This window comes from Myotis yumanensis, unplaced genomic scaffold (assembly GCF_028538775.1).
Source record: "Myotis yumanensis isolate MYYU_CA2020_CCGP unplaced genomic scaffold, mMyoYum1.0.hap1 SCAF_1, whole genome shotgun sequence".
Classification (NCBI taxonomy): domain Eukaryota; kingdom Metazoa; phylum Chordata; class Mammalia; order Chiroptera; family Vespertilionidae; genus Myotis; species Myotis yumanensis.
In genome coordinates, this window is record NW_027223752.1 from 165,850,594 (window position 1) to 165,866,218 (window position 15,625).

Genomic DNA, 15,625 nt, shown 5'->3' on the forward strand with positions numbered 1-15,625 from the left:
AACATCACTCACCAGATGATACCTTTTTTACAATTGATGAAACCTACACTGACACATCATCATCACCCAGAGTCCATTGTTTACCTTTAGGTTCACTCTTGCTGTTGTATGTTCTGTGAGTTTGAACAAATTTGTAATGACATATACTGACCATTATAGTATCATACAGAGTAGTTTCACTGCCTTAAGCCCCCTAATTTTTATTTCAGATCTTTCTGTGACCTATAAGCAAATAAATACATAACTGACCCCCTTTCAATTTTTAGATTGTTTCATCTACCTTATTCTTTGATAGAAATTTGATAACTACAAATTACTATGATAATGCTTTCAAGTGTCACTAATTAGAGCCAAAGCTATTTTACAGAATAATTACTAATGCAAGTGCATGATGTTCTCTATATGACATCCAAGTGACAGAAGATCCTTTCCCAAACTATCCAAACCGGGTTAAAATTCTTTGAGAATTACTATTCTATCATTTCCCCCACATAGTCCGAGGATTAAATAGGAATAGCCATATAGAGAATCGGGCCAAATGATTTTTGATCTAGAAATGGCATTGTCAATTTTTAGTGGTTCATTTTAGATTAATTATTAACAACCAAGTTCAGATAGTTGTTGAAATGTCTGGGATCTGAAAAGGTAAGGTAGAAAATGCTGAAAGAGTTGAGCTTCTCTTGAGATTTGGAGATTCTTTATGGTTGTATTCAGAATAAGGAAAATCATTTGACAACAGCTTTCCTTGAAGCATTTAAGAGGCTGTTTCTGCTTGGAAGGAAGAAAAAGATTGAGCATGAGTGTAAAGATCCTTAATCAATCCTTTGTTTATGTCATTTTCCCTTTGGGACCTCTCAGTCAAGAAAGAATTTTTTAGAGAAATGTGTCTATTTTTTACTCCTTAAATGCATTCATGCTTTTAGATGGGTAAGGATAAGCCAACTTAGACAGCCTATCACAGAGATGGCCCATAGAATTCTAACGTGAGCCATGTATCTAATTTAAATTTCTTAACAGTCACATTAGAAAAGTGAAATGAAATAGGTAGAATTAATTTTAAGAATAATGTATTTTCTTAAATATAGTCAACATTATGACTATATTATATAAACATGTAAAGTAATCAATATAAATTATTAATAGATACTTGGAATTTTTGGATACTCAATCCTATGTATATTTTATAGTTATAGCACATCTCACTTTGGACTAACCGCATTTCAAATACTCCATCCAACACAAGTGGCTAATGGCCGTCATATTGGACAGTGCAGAACCTTCTTGGTCTACCTGTTCTCCACAAAGGCAGTCACCATTCTACTATTAGCTGGACTATTTTTGCTCTCCTCATCCATTCCAACCCTGCAGCTACCCTCAACAAACCTTTTTCTTAGTAACTGGCTCCTTTGGGTGTATCCAGACCTCCCTCCCTTCAATGGCAGGAAATACTCCAACACAATTTCAAGATGTTCTGAAGGTCTATTTAGATGGTCCTTTTTCTGAACTGCTTCCATTCTTCTGTTTTTATCTGTATCAGAGAAATTACAGTGAAAATGGGAAAAGCTATGAACCAGTGGCTAAAAAGTCCCAGTGGCAAGAATTGGAAAGGGCACAAAGGCATGCAGAGTATCTTCCACACTTAAAAGTGCCAGAGGAAATAAAGCCAAACAGATGCCTTGAAAGTGACAACCATATAATTGATAAGCATGTCATTTTCCCCAAAAAGGTATTTCAAAGTAAGCTATAGGAGAGGCTGAGTATGTTTGGGAGTTCCTGACTAATGAAACTAATTATTGTACCTTTAAAGTTTCTGTTGCTTAACATGCTCCTGTGACAGCTGGCTCATAGAACATGGCAGTTCCTTTCCTGTCTCAGTAATGCTATCTTTATTTTCTTTGCATTACAATTAAGATTGTGCTTATTAGGCTTTCTCAAATTAATGAGATGCTCCCTTTACCCCTTAGATTAGATGTAGATTTTTCTTTGGACAATCATTTTGTGTACAGATGAAAGAGCAAGTTACTTCCCTAGCTTTAAAAATAAAATTAAAAATAGAAAAATTAGCCGAAACCGGTTTGGCTCAGTGGATAAAGCGTCTGCCTGCGGACTGAAAGGTCCCGGGTTTGATTCTGGTCAAGGGCATGTACCTGGGTTGTGGGCACATCCCCAGCAGGAAATGTGCAGGAGGCAGCTGATCGATGTTTCTAACTATCTCTCTCCCTTCCTCTCTGTAAAAAATCAATAAAATATATTTAAAAAAATAGAAAAATTAATTTTTGAGCATATGACAATGATTATCACACTTATTCTTGTGAGCATAAATATTTGAAAGTCAGATGAAAGAGTAGTTTGAAAGTCAGTTAATACCCACTACTGCTTAAAATTCACATAGCTAAGGAGGACACATGATTTTAAAACATGTTCCCCCAGTTTGCTCCATGCAAAAAACTTAAAAGAAACACAAAGCCCTTTACGTGTAAACATACAGCTTATATATATATATATTTTTAAAATATATTTTATTGATTTTTTACAGAGAGGAAGGGAGAGAGATAGTTAGAAACATCGATGAGAGAGAAACATCGATCAGCTGCCTTCTGCACATCTCCTACTGGGAATGTGCTCGCAACCCAGGTACATGCCCTTGACCGGAATCGAACCTGGGATCTTTCAGTCCGCAGGCCGACACTCTATCCACTGAGCCAAACCGGTTTTGGCAACATACAGCTTATATTGCAGTGAGATAAATTCAGAACATAAACATTACACATGTCTTTTGCAGAAGAAACTTCCATTATGTGGAATCCTTATTAAGTACCCATTGAATTCTTAAATGCGAAAGTTCTCCATCAATAAGAGACAGAGACTTGGAGAGTCAGGAGGGCAATGTTATAGAATATTATGGGCACAGTACTTAGTGAAGAAAGCCCTCAATTTTAACTTCAGTTCTGAAACTTTCTAGCTGTGTGACTTTCACCAAGTTGCCTAACCACCTTCACCTATAAGATGGGTGGCATTATAATATAAAATCTGCCATAAAGATGAACTGTAGCCAAACCGGTATGGCTCAGTGGATAGAGCATCGGCCTGCGGACTGAAGGGTCCCAGGTTCGATTCCGGTCAAGGGCATGTACATTGGTTGCGGGCACATCCCCAGTGGGAGGTGTGCAGGAGGCAGCTGGTCGATGTTTCTCTCTCATTGATGTTTCTAACTCTCTATTCCTCTCCCTTCCTCTCTGTAAAAAATCAATAAAAAATATTAAAAAAAAAAGATGAACTGTAAATCCTTCAAGGTCAGATACCACCTTTCTGCATGGCATCTCCAGTGCCTCACACTCATCCTTGAAATGCAGTTAAGTTAAGTAGGTACATTTCAAATGACTATAACAAGTAAGATGATTTATGTGAAATTACTTTAAACTTCATATTGCAAAATGTTCTTCATTTTCTGCTTCTTGTGAAGGTTAGTCCTATGCTGAAGTTGAAAACTACAAATGGAGAGTGTTTTGCTCCTAAGAAAGAGCAAAACTTTAAGGGAGAAACATAGAGTATAATAAAATGATTTTCAAGTTGGCGTTATTTTATTACTAATGCTTTTAATAGCAATGGTGTAGAGAAAAATCTGGGGTAAAGAATACAGTTTATGGTCATAGTTCATAGAAAGGGAAGATATGGTTTGCTTTTTGGTATACGTGTGCTTTTATTTAAAACTACATGAAAAAGAGACTTATTGAAATAAATGTCTTCTTATAATGTTCACGTAACAACCAAATTAGTAACCCAATCTATGTTGGCAATATGGACTATTAGAAGTCCTTGGGGGATCTACAGTAATGATTAGATAAGAGTGATTTGTTGTTAGTACATTCATTGTTTCTATTCTACACTGGACATCAGTCATTTGGCCCATTTTTCAAAGACCCACTTGAGTTGTCTGAACCTGTGAACTTCCTGAAAGTCTAGCCACCAAACTCCATTAGGAGAGTCAATGACCGCTCAACGAAAGGGTATTTATTTTATTCCTTCCCTTAGTGCAGGTCTCTCTAAACCAAGACTAACAGTCACAGGTATTTCCTTTCAAGAGGCCATCAACAAGAACATTTCATGTCATCATGAGCTAATTATCCTAATTGGTTAAAATCACCTTGGAATTTGCTTGTCTTCTTATTAGTAAAAGAGACTAGACTGGAGCTTTAGTCAGAAAAATGTGTTAAAATTCAGACAGGCATCAGGATGAACTGTGTCTTTATGTAGCAAACTGCATAGACAATGCAAATCAACAGTGTAAAGGAGAAGACAGCTTATTTCAAGTACCTACAGCACCGTGTAAGTGGACCCACATAGAGAGACACAATTGACAGATTAACTACAAATCTCTTCATTTATTGCTTAAAATGGGTTCCCTGAGGACTTGTAACAGAAATCATCCCAGCTTAGTCTGATCGCCTGGTGAACCTGAAATTAATAAAACTGCATTTTAGAAAATCATCCATAGGAGAAATCTATATAATTAATGAATGCTTCTTGACATTCTACAGAATTTATTTGCATTAAGGCTTGGTTGTGATGTTTTAATTGTAAGATAAAAAAGTATGGGCCAGAAGCAAAGAGACAGTCTTAACCTGAATGTGTGTGTAGATCTGTTCTCCAAAGTTGCCAACGCAGGCTCCTCAATGTGTGGGCAGAAGAGTAACAGCTGCTGGTTAGTGGCTATTTTTGATTAGACAGTTTACTTAGTGCTTTATATGTGCGATGATGATGACAATGATAGTTGTCATTTACTGAGTATATTCCAAGTATTACAAGTAAATACTACAAGAGCCATTTAAGGTAACAACTATCATTTCCATTTTATGGAATAATAAGGGAAAGAGGCTTGAAGAGTAATCCACCATCCCAAATCAAAATCTAGTAAATGGTAGAACTGGAATTTGAATAAAGGTTAACTCTAAGGCTAGCTACTGCACTGCAGAGATGTCACACTAGAACTCACAAGGTAAGGATCATTCTTTCCCTGAAATCATTCTTAGTATATAGTTTAGATATAGCCACAATTCTTCCATCCCCTCATTCTCATTTTGGAATGACCTTGAGTTTCACTTGAAAATGATGCTGTATTTATGATAATACCCAGTAGCTTAAACAATACCCAACCCATAATAGATACACAAGAATTATTTATTAATGAATATTATGCCCTCTTTTGGGTGGTAGGGACCCTGGGTGAGAAGAATCTGGATTGGAGATTGCCAGGAACAAATATCAAAATTAAAAGTAAACTTTTTTCATTATTTGAAACAATCCATTGCATTTCCTGAGGAAGGCCTGCTTAAGCAAGGGGCAAATTGCAAATATCATTAGGAAAGTGTTTATAGTAAGCAAAGGAATATACTTAAGAAATGAGCATGCCTGTGTGTTTTCCCATTTGGTGATAGACAAAATCAGTATTTAGGCTCCTCATTTAGAATTCACTGAAAGGAAAACATAATCCCAGTTAATTACTGTTCCCCAAGGGATCTGGTTGCACAATGTTTCATAAAATTAAAACCTGTTAAGCACTCATAGAAAAAAAACTTACTTTATATGCAAAACATTTAAATAAAAGAGAAAGAAAAGAAAATTAAGAAGAAAAAAGAAAACCAAAATTCAGTTAGTACCTTTAATTCTTGCCATACATGCCTGAATAAGTTAGGAAAATGGAGCTTATGAGAATTTTGGGTGATTAGAAAGTTTCTTAGGACTGACTTCCACCTAAAGGACTAAATTGAACAAGAAGATCCAACAAGCCCAAACTCTGAGGCTGAATTTGTAATTTTGACCTGTCAACTTGCTTGTCTTCTGGATAATTTTAAAATTAGAAAGAGACACCCCACAGAGGCACAGATGTAATGGGACTCTGAGCACACTGAGGCTTCTAGGACTTCTTATTTCATAGTTATTTCGTGGAGGAATGAAAATATGAGTTTTGGATTCATTGGGAAGAGCTGAGTTAACAATATAATGACTTTACAACTGTCGGGATGTCAAACATATAGTCCAACTTTTCTGGACAACATGTCTGCACACCAATATTAGTTTTGTTCAGTGTGTGTCAAAATGTGTATTGTGTATTTTCATTAGAAATAGGGATTTGGGTTGAAGATGCTTGATCTTGTCTCAATAGTTGAGGAGCTGGACAATTTGATGAATTTAGTCAAGCAGCAATTCAATTCTGTGGAAGGAAGAGCAACAGAACTGAAGAGGGCTAGAGTTTTTTCCTCATCTCAGTTGGAGTCCTGGCATTTTGAAGATACTAATTTGCTGGAAGCCGGTCCATCCTTGCTGCTTGAAACAGTGGCTGCAGGGAAGAAACATCTGCATAGCATATGTTTCAAGGGACCTGGTGTATATGGCATACTGTTCTCAACATGATAGCCATTCTTCAGTCATTCTGGAAATGCCCATAGAGGGCTCAGAAAATCCCGAGCGGCCCTTTTTGGAAAAGGCTGACAAAACAGTTCTCAAAATGAGAATTCCAGCCGAAACCGGTTTGGCTCAGTGGATAGAGTGTCGGGCGGCGGACTGAAGGGTCCCGGGTTTGATTCCGGTCAAGGGCATGTGCCTTGGTTGCGGGCACATCCCCAGTGGGAGATGTGCAGGAGGCAGCTGATCGATGTTTCTCTCTCATGGATGTTTCTGATTATCTCTCTCCCTTCCTCTCTGTAAAAAATCAATTAAAAAAAATATTTTTTAAAAAAATGAGAATTTCAGTGGCAAGTGGAGATAAAGCTGCCTCTTCGAAACCAGAGGAGATAAAAATGCGCACTAAAAGTCCATGCAGCATCTGACAAGCACAATTCTGTGGATGATAGTATATGGCATACTGTTCTTCATATGTTTGCACCCCTTCTTGGCGCTATGTGTTTTAACCAAGGTCCCCTCTCCGAGAAAGGTTGTTTCCCCAGGTAGGGATTTTCCCCTGAAGTTAGGGAGGGAATAAAACCCCTTAAATAAGTGCCAGGGGGGTAGTTAATCACTTTAACTAGAACAATCCCGCTTAAGCTACTTAATCTTTACTCCCTGGAATGGAAATAAGAAACGCCCTAACCTTTGGAATAGAAATTGATAGGATTAACATCAACTGGTATAAATACAGATGTAACAAGACTATAGAACACAGACCTTGGCTGGAGATCCTGGACAGAACCTGGTTGGAGATCCTGGCTAGAGAACCTGGCTAGGCTGCTGATCAACTGAACGCTGTCTCCGTGTCATTCGTTCCTTCTTCGCCCGATACCTCCGCCCACACCTTGGGGAACCCCTGCACCTGCTGGAGCTAGACCCCAACATACGGCGCCCGGACGTGTGTCGCCGCTTCAGTGACGCTGGGAAGCGCTTGCAGCCTTCGCCCGCTGCCTTCTGGTTGGAGCACTATGGAGGAAGAGAGAGAGAACGACAAACAGTGGTATTTTACTCGGGAAGAGCTGGAAAATAGCCCATCTCGTTACTTTGGGCTGGACCCAGATAAAGAACTTGCTTGTCGCCAGCAAGCGGCCAATCTGCTCCAGGACATGGGGCAACGTCTTTATGTCTCACAATTGACTATCAACACTGCTATAGTATACATGCATCGATTCTACATGGCCCACTCCTTCACACAGTTCCATGGATACACTGTGGCTCCAGCGGCCTTATTTCTAGCAGCTAAAGTAGAGGACCAGCCCCAAAAATCGGAGCACGTCATCAAGGTAGCACATGCTTGTCTCCATCCGCAGGAGTCACTTCCTGATACCAGGAGTGAGGCTTACCTGCAACAAGTTGAAGATCTGCTGACATTAGAAAGCTTACTTCTGCAGACTTTAGGCTCTGAACTAACAATTGATCACCCACATATACATGTGCTAAAGTGCATGCAACTTGTTGGAGCAAGCAAGGACTTAGCACAGGCTTCTTACCTCACGGCAACCAACAGCCTGCATTTGACCACATTTAGCCTGCAGTACACACCTCCAGTAGTGGCCTGTGTCTGCATTCATCTGGCTTGCAAGTGGTCCAACTGGGAGATCCCAGTCTCATCTGAGGGGAAGCACTGGTGGGAGTATGTTGACGCCACTGTGACCTTGGGACTTTTAGATGAACTGACACATGAATTTCTACGGATTCTGGAGGAAACCGTCAAGAGGCTCACACGTACTCGGAATTGGAGGGCATGCCCGGCTAACGCGAAAACAAAAGCAGCACACTGAGGAGCAGAGGCAAACCCTTCAGAGCAGACAGTCCTCAATGTGATTTCTCAAAGCTCTTCAGACACAACTATTGCAGGTTTAATAAGCACGCCAACCTCGTCTACCACAAGTTCAGTGCCTTCCCTTCCAACCACTGAAGAGTTATCCAGCAACGTAAGCAATGTGGCCATATTGCGGGGCGAGCGCTGGCTGTCCTCCCAACCTTCTTTTAAACTAGAACCTGCTCGGGGTCATTGGACTAGTGAGAATGTAGCCCTTACAGGAGCTGATCATTCCTTGAAGCAGGATAGTCCAAATGCATTTATTTCCCAGAAGCAGAACAAGCAAGAGTGTGCCCTCAGCTAAAGTGTCACTGAAAGAATACCGTGCAAAGCATGCAGAAGAGTTGGCTGCCCAGAAGAGGCAACTGGAGGAGGTGGACAAAAACAGTTCTCAAAACGAGAATTCCAGCCGAAACTGGTTTGGCTCAGTGGATAGAGGGGCGGACTGAAGGGTCAGGGGTTCGATTCCGGTCAAGGGCATGTGCCTTGGTTGCGGGCACATCTCCGGTGGGAGATGTGCAGGAGGCAGCTGATCGATGTTTCTCTCTCACGGATGTTTCTGACTATCTCTCTCCCTTCCTCTCTGTAAAAAAAAAAAAAAAAAAAAAAAAAAAAATCAATAAAATATGTATTTAAAGAAAAAAAAAGAGAGAGAATTCCAGTGGCAAGTGGAGACAAAGCTGCCTCTTCGAAACCAGAGGAGATAAAAATGTGCACTAAAAGTCCATGCAGCATCTGACAAGCACAATTCTGTGGATGATAGTATCACAAAAAGCAGGGAGCACAAAGAAAAGCCCAAGACTCATCCATCTAATTTTCTTTTTTAATGCCTGCTTTGGATATGTTAAATTTTTAAAAAATACAATGCAGTAGGTTGTACAGCAGCCAAAAGGCCTTGGGCCTCCCGTACAATAGCCTCTGCCGACTCAGTCTGGTAGGAGGATGCATAAACCAGACAGGAATTTTACCAGATCTGATGATGTTGTGGGGAAGAAGTTGTGTTTTGTATCTTTCCAGAAGAAGCAGCCGCTGCCTCCCTCCTGGGGACCGTCACCCCTGGGAGGCCGAGTTAGCACACCTGACCAGTGCCCGTCTGCAGTAGATGTGCAGCCGTGAGCTGGAACCACCTGTCCATTGGTAGGATCACATGTGCCTCCTTTTTATCTGTCCTTATTTCCCAACTTTGCCCCACATCTCCTTTCCTTTTTCTTTTTTTTTAATCTGACTACATGTTTGTTGGTTCTTTGGCCTTTCTCCTTCTCTCCTGAATGCAGCCTTTTCTAGAATTTCCCTACCCTACTGTTCCAGGAAGGGCACCTCCCTTTTCTGCTGTGACTGGGGGTATCTGGTATATGCCCCATATGTGGAGTTGTCTTGTGCCAAGAGCCTGACATCCTGGGCTAACAAAGCCCTGTCCCAGGACTCTCCTTTGTCCAGTATTGGCCTCTCTTGCCCTTGTGTCAAGAGGGACCCCCTTCTCATAGTCCATTTGCCCACAGCTGTTGCCTGGGCTTTCTGTTCACGCTGAAGTTGAGGCCTCATGTTGGCCAGTGCCATGGATCTGTCTCTCCCCCAATGGTGTGAGCTGGGCCCTAACCTTTGGAATAGAAATTGATAGGATTAAAATCAACTGGTATAAATACAGATGTAACAAGACAATAGAACACAGAACTTGGCTGGAGATCCTGGCTAGAACCTGGCTAGAGAATCTGGCTAGGCTGTTGATCAACTGAACATTGTCTCCGTGTCATTCATTCCTTCTTCGCCGACTTCGTCCACACCTTTGGGAACCCCTGTACCTGCTGGGGATGGACCCCAACACTACTTTAGGTTTATCCTTTAGCTGATGTTTATCCTATGAGGTGACAGAGAGTTGTTGAGTCCAAAAGCCTAGATTTGGGCTTTAATTGTGTATATCACTTACTGGCTTTGTGAACTTGAAAATGTCACTTAACCTCTCTGCTACCAGTTTCTTCATTTTCAGAGCACATTGGATTGGATGAACTTCAGGAGCACTTCCAATTTCTAACATGTGATGACTTTGGATTGCGGCTATTCCATGAAAAATTTGATAAGATAACATGTGGTTAATGAAATGAAGTGATTCACCAATGAAACATGAAGACAATAAAGCTACAATATTACCTAAATTATCTCCTTTGGGGCCACTTTTATTTGTGTATTTTCACTTGTTGGACTGTGATCTGAGAAGGAACCATTTGTTGATTTAAGGAAGCATAGCTTTGGGCATGTGTTTTCACCCAGAAATTTTAATGATTAAGAATTTTACTTAAGTTAGCATTTTACATATGCAAATTTGGTAAAACCAAAACATCGCATATTCACCACTTTTACTTCCAGCAATAAACCATTCTGTCATCATGGAACAGAAGCAAGATCATAGCTTTTATGTTCATCTTGGCATGTGGAGATTCCCACCAACTGTTCCTTTTTCCATGAAATGTAGAGGAAAGGTCCAAGGCCTTATAGCCAAGCAGAACTTAGGTTTGACTCCTAATTCCATCTATTACTAACTTTGTCCTTTTTTTCTCATCTAAAATATGCCTATGGCTGCCCAACAGGTTAAGTATGAGGATGAAGTGAAATAATATATGTAAATCACCTGTCAAATGGAAGAAGATGAACATATTTTAGTTCTAGCCTTTATATCTTCCCTAAGAATTCTCCCTTTCACAATCTCCCAGTCTTCATATATTTTCAATGGAGAGCCTCTTTCCTAGTTGAGAAAATCCACTTTATGACCTCTAGTCACCACATAATATGCCATCTCCACCCACAAAATGCTTTCCACATTCTTCTCTGTGACTCATACATGGTATATTTGATCAAAACTCTTCTTTTATGGAAAGATTTCTCTGGTTTGAATCCCTTGCTATCCATTCAGCCCAATATTTGTAGCTTTTACCATATTTATTGGCATTTGATTATGTGTCACTTTGCAATTCTTTCAAAGTATTTTTTACCTATGTATTCCTGACTACTTTTCAATAAAAGGCTCTGCTTTGTTGTATTTAGACTGAATAGGGGATGTTGAATGAGTTCAGGGCATTCTAATGGAGAGGAAAATATGCACTGGAGGGCATTAAAGGACGACCAGCTAGGATCATGAGGGAACTTGAAATGATTTCATATAAGAAATGGTTGAGGAACTTGGACCATCTCTCCTGGAGAAGACAAAGGTTGATGGCAGTGTAAGAGAAGTTGTCTTTGTCTACAAACAGCTGAAGATTTACCATGTAAAAGAGATATTGGAATTTTTAAAAATTAAATCCAATTATATAAAACTGTAAGAAAGAACATTCTAACAGACACAGCTGTCTTAAGATGAGTTTTCTGGTTTTGCAAGTACTTGGACATGAGCTAAAACATCATTTGTTTGTAATATTGTATTAAGTATAAAACATTGAAGCATCAGATGAATGATGGGACTGGAGGAACGTTGAAGTTCATCTTGCCTCAGGTTTTGTTTCATTCCAGACAGAAAGTGCTTCTTGACTACTTTGTATTTGTTGAACAGAGGGATGATTATTCCTCATACAGTGAGCACTTGGCAAGTGTTTTCCAGCAACATTTTCTAGGATCCTTCAATAAATACTCAATACTGTTGAAAATACTCAATACTGTTAAAAACCTCTTCCATATACATGCAATAAGCCATATTCAACTGCTTTATAAAAAGGGCCTTTGGTGAATATTTAAATAATACTATTTGCATTCTTGAGACTATATTGGGGAAAATTATACCAAAACCCCACCTCAACTTTCTAAGCAAAGTAAAAGTATTCAATAAATTAAATAGAAATATTTGAAGCATAAGAAAGGATTTGTTGTGTTTGAATCCTTATTTCCCCTTAACGTCTGTGTGACTCTCAGTAAGTTACTTATTCACATGAACTCCAGTATTTTCATTTGTAAACTAGAGGCCCAGTGCACGGATTCGTGCACCAGTAGGGTCCCTTAGCCTGGACAAGTGTTTTCCTTTATATTCTTGATTCTCCAGATTAATCTGCTGAGATAAAAGAAGGTGAAATAGTTTATTTTAGAGGTAAAAGTGGCACTGAATCCATACAGAAGAACATTAAGAAGGCATTGCTTGATTACAACTATTTTCTGAATAGACTCCTTATGTTAAATGTAGTTGCTGAAGTCCCCTACTATGATTATATTGTTGTCGATCTCTCCCTTGATATCTTCCAGGAGTTTTTTTTTATGTATTTGGGTGCTCCTGCATTGGGTGCATATATGTTGATCCGGGTTATATCCTCTTGTTGTATCGATCCCTTTAGTATTATGAAGTGGCCTTCCTTATCTCTTGTTATAGCCTTCACTTTGATGTATATTTTGTCTGATATAAGTATTGCCTGGAGAGGATGCAGAGAAAAAGGAACACTCATGCACTGCTGGTGGGAATGTAGGCTGGTGCAGCCACTATGGAAGAGAGTATGGAGTTTCCTCAAAAAGTTAAAAATGGAACTCCCATTTGACCCAGTGATCCCACTTCTAGGAATATATACTAAGAAACCAGAAACACCAATCAGAAAGGATATATGCATCCCTATGTTCATAGCAGCACAATTTACCATAGCTAAGATTTGGAAACAGCCTAAGTGCCCATCAGCAGATAAGTGGATTAGAAAATGGTGGTACATCTACACAATGGAATACTATGCTGCTGTAAAAAAGAAGGAATTCTTACCATTTGCAACAGCATGGAGGGAACTGGAGAGCATTATGCTTAGTGAAATAAGCCAGTCAGTGAAAGAAAAATACCACATAATTTTACTCATTTATGGATAATAAAGACCATTATAAACTGATGAACAAAAATAGATACAGAGGCAGAGCAGCATCGAACAGACCGACAAACTACAGCAGGAAGGCCGGGCAGGTTTGGGGGGGGGGGGGGGACGGGTAAGAGATCAACCGAAGGACTTGTATGCATGCATATAAGCATAACCAATGGACACTAGACACTGGGGGAAGGGGAGGCTGGGGGAAGGTCAAGGGGGGGGGGGGAGGAGACATATGTAATACCCTTTGTAATACTTTAAGCAATAAAACAAAATTAAAAAAATAAATGTAGTTGCTGAGCATGGCCCCTTCAACTCTTATCTGATTAGTATTGATGACATAGCTACTTTCCACACTTCGCCTGTTGGGAATCAAATCTGCATGAGAACTAGTTTGGGGATATTAATACTCCAGGTTACTTTCACATTTTATTTGATTATCTAAGTAGCTTTTTTTTTCATCAAAGAAAGGTAAGCAATTTAAAATAAATATACATTTAGCCCAGCTGGTGGGGCTCAGGGGTTGAGCGTCCACCTATGAACCAGAAAGTCATGGTTTGATTCCCAGTCAGGACACATGTCCGGGTTGCAGGCTCAATCCCCAGTATGGGGCATGCAGAAGGCAGCTGATTAGTGATTCTCTCTCGTTATTGATGTTTCTATCTCTCTCTCTCCCTTCCACTCTGAAATCAATAAAAATATCTTTAAAAGAAGTCAAAATACATTCAGTGTCCTGTCTTACTATTATCACTGAGGTTATAACTTCTTTTAGGAATCAAATCCATAATTTATTTTCAGGGGAAGGTGAAGTGGAGGGAGAAGCCTGCAGAACCATGAGACGGAGCAGGCTGTGGTCAGAATTTCACTTTTTCTGCTTCAGAAGAACTAATATTTTCTGCTTCTCATCAGCCCCAATGAAATCCTGGCATCCACAAATGTTTCCTCTAGGTTGTACCTCATCAATTAAAAAAAATGTTATAACTTATTTGACTTGCAAAAGTGAGACATTGAGATCTTTTCTCAACAACATAAGAGTACTTAAGTTAGAGAAAGGGATCTTACAAAAACCAGAAAGTAACTTTGCAAATAAACAGGGAAAACCTAGTCCTGACTAGTTTTGCTGTGGCCTGCCTAGAATACAAGTTAGGTAGTGAAATTAAGAAAATTGTCATTACTTTCTACAAGCTGGCATACATCTGGCCCCTCCAAATGATTGAGAGAGAAATAATTTCTGATGCCCTTTTAATTTTTGGCAAGCAGACACTTCAGAGATGCCCTTGGTCTTTCCATGGTAGGCTATCTTCCAGAACTAGGGAACTTGTTTCTGGTACTACAATTCTTGCAGAATTTATCCTCGAAGATGTGCAAAGGTCATCTTTTAAAATGTTTGCAAAACTCAGATGGAACCCGCTGAGAGATACAATCAGTTACCTTTCTCTCATGACCCTAAAATTCATGTGATTGTTTAGTGTAGGTATATTGCCCCATTCCGTCTGTGTGTGAAATTCAGGTTCCTGGCAGAAGAACTATTGGGAAAGTTACCTCTGTTCCAAAGCTGTTAGCAGAGAATTTGCCCACAGGAAAAGTGGCTGATGCTGACACTTTCACTAAATGCCCTGTCCCCCGCACCCCGCCACACACACAAACTTCTCCCCTTTCTTCTAGTCTTCCAAACACAGCCCAGAGAGAATCTTTAATAAATCAATGTTTTAGGGCCAAATTCCTCAAAGGCCTTAGTAAGAGCTTTGACCCTTCTTGTTGTGATAGTTTGTGAATGGCCTGGATAGAATCAATGGTATCTAGTCCACAAATCATGCCACCTCACAAGTGTTCAGTGGCTTAAACCAGAGGAATCGGTTTTTTATCATCCACACTAATTGCCATTCACACAGAAAACAGTGCTGATTATAAATGAGTTGGCAGATATTCTGCCTGTGGGTCCATAAAGGGATCACTGTAAGGAGAGTGGCGATGTAACAAGAGGGCACAGGCTTAACACGGAGCAGGCAGAATTAGACAAGGTGCATTCTCCGGTTTGCTGAATACTGCCATGAGGAAGGAAGGTCTGGAGCCCTTCATTGTGTGTTAAAGTCATCTGAAAGCACCCATCTTTGAGGCCAGCTGCTCTGCAATTTCATATCCAAGTTCCTGCTTTTCCAGCTCCTTCTAGCCCTTGCATTAGGCTGTTCCCTCCCCTTAGCTGGAGTATACGAGCACCTGGTGAGTGAGCGAGAGCAGAAAGCAAAGTACAGACAGAGGGCTAATCCCCTTAACTGGAGTGGAGGCCAGAGCTGCTGGCCACACAGAGGAGCCACCACAAGCCCTTCTCTTGAAATCCTCGGTGAAATAGGGCAAGTGTGGCCCGGGTTCATCTTGTTTACAAACTGCAGTTAAAGGACAGGACATTCTCTGGAGGCAGTTGACCTCTCAGGGTTCACTACAAGCCAGTTCACCTGGGTTCCCATTTTCCTGTGCACTTGGCTGTGCCCATTCCAGTTCAAAGGGATCGGGAGGTTTGTGTGGGTCCGCGCTGGTGCCGATGAATCAC

At 40.2% G+C, this 15,625-nt stretch overlaps 1 pseudogene; it reads left to right on the forward strand.

Annotated features, from left to right (window-relative positions):
* The first annotated feature begins 7,412 nt into the window (after positions 1-7,412).
* Positions 7,413-9,093, forward strand: LOC139021428 (cyclin-T1 pseudogene; annotated as a pseudogene).
* Positions 9,094-15,625: the final 6,532 nt, after the last annotated feature.